Raw genomic sequence first — 1,729 nt, 5'->3', positions numbered from 1 at the left:
GGTTGAAAAATGTTTACCCTTTGGGGGTGTTTTGGGGAAGGGATGATGCCCTAAATACATGGTCCTACATACTTTTATTTGAGCCCCATATTGCGATGGTCAGTAAAAAATTGCACTTTGTGGTGTATTTTGGGAAAGGGATAGACCCCCAGAGAATTGGTCCCGAAAATGGGTATCAATTCTTGCTCTACCCCCGATACCCCGATACCTTGTATTTAAGCTCCACATTGACATGGTAAGTAAATATGCCCTATTTAGGGGTGTTTTGGGGATTGGGGTGGTCCGCCCACATTGCAAAGGCAAATTTTTCCCATGAACATTCCACTAAGGAAGAGGGACAAACTTTTCACATATCAATGAGTGCAGTCCGATTCAAGTTTTTAAACTCAATAATAAGGGGCCTCCTTTTTATAGCCATTTGAGTACGAACGGCGAGCCGCAGTGCGACATCTCTTGGGAGAGAAGTTTTACATGGCATACCTCACAAATGTTGCCCGCATAAGGTGGGGAAAACCACCGTTGAACATTTTTTCTGATGGTCTCGCCAGGATTCGGACCCAGACGTTCAGCGTCATAGGTGGACATGCTAACCTCTGCGCTACGGTGGCCTCCAACATTAAGCCCTGAAAATAAATCAGCAACGTGGTCTATTCTCATATATTTATATATCATTTATTCGAACCATATTGCCATTGGCTTCAAAAACGGATATCAAAATCGTTTTCTAATCTCATTTAAACTCCTTATAGCAAAAGTCAGCAAATATGTCCGGTTCGGGGTATTGGCCCAAAAAACTAAATATATTTAGTTCCACTGTCTTTAAGACCCAAATTGTCTTGGTGAGCAAATACGTGCTATTTGGGGGTTGTTATGGTGGTGGGACGTTCCCTTGACAGTTGGTCCCTAATGTTGATATCAGATATGTGGTCTACTCCGAAATGCCTTTAATTTGAGCCCCATATTTCCATAGTTGGTAAACATGACCAACTTGAGGGGTATTTTTAGGCATGGGCGGCCACCCAGTGAGTTGGCCTTGAAAATATATATCGGATTCGAGTTCTACTCTAAGAGCCCTCTTATTTGAGCCTCATATTGCAATAGTCCACAAAAACACTCCCTATTTGGGTGGTGTTGTTGGGGTGGGATAGACACTTTTCCCGAATATTGATATCAGATTCGTGCTTTACACCCAAAGACCTTTCATTTGAACCCCATATTACTATGGTCGTAAATTTGTCCCCTTTGGGGGATGTTTTTGGTGAGAGGCAGCCCCCCAAACACTTGGTCCCATATTTGGATATCAGATTCGTATTCTACATTCAAATACCTTTTATTTAAGGCCCATATTCCCATGGTCAGTAAATAAGTCCTGCTTGGGGGGTGTTTGGGGAAAGGGGTGGACCCGCAGAAACGTGGTCCTACATTTGGATATCAGATTCGTATTCTACTCGCAAATACCTTCCATTTGAGTCTCATATTGCGCCCCCTTCAGATGTAGTACCCTATTTTCACCACGGGGTCATTATGCACCATCTGTGAAAATTTCAAGAAAATCGGTTCAGCCGTTTCTTAGTCTATAAGGAACACACAAACATACAAACAAATCAAGTCCGAAAGAGTATTTATCATGGCAGTACAAGTATTTATCACAGTATTTATCATGGCAAACCAGGCTCAAGGAAGAAAATGTTAACATTATTTTATTCTTAAACCAAAATATTTGGATCAA

Source organism: Stomoxys calcitrans, chromosome 1 (assembly GCF_963082655.1).
Source record: "Stomoxys calcitrans chromosome 1, idStoCalc2.1, whole genome shotgun sequence".
NCBI lineage: Eukaryota > Metazoa > Arthropoda > Insecta > Diptera > Muscidae > Stomoxys > Stomoxys calcitrans.
This window is presented reverse-complemented; position numbering follows the sequence as displayed.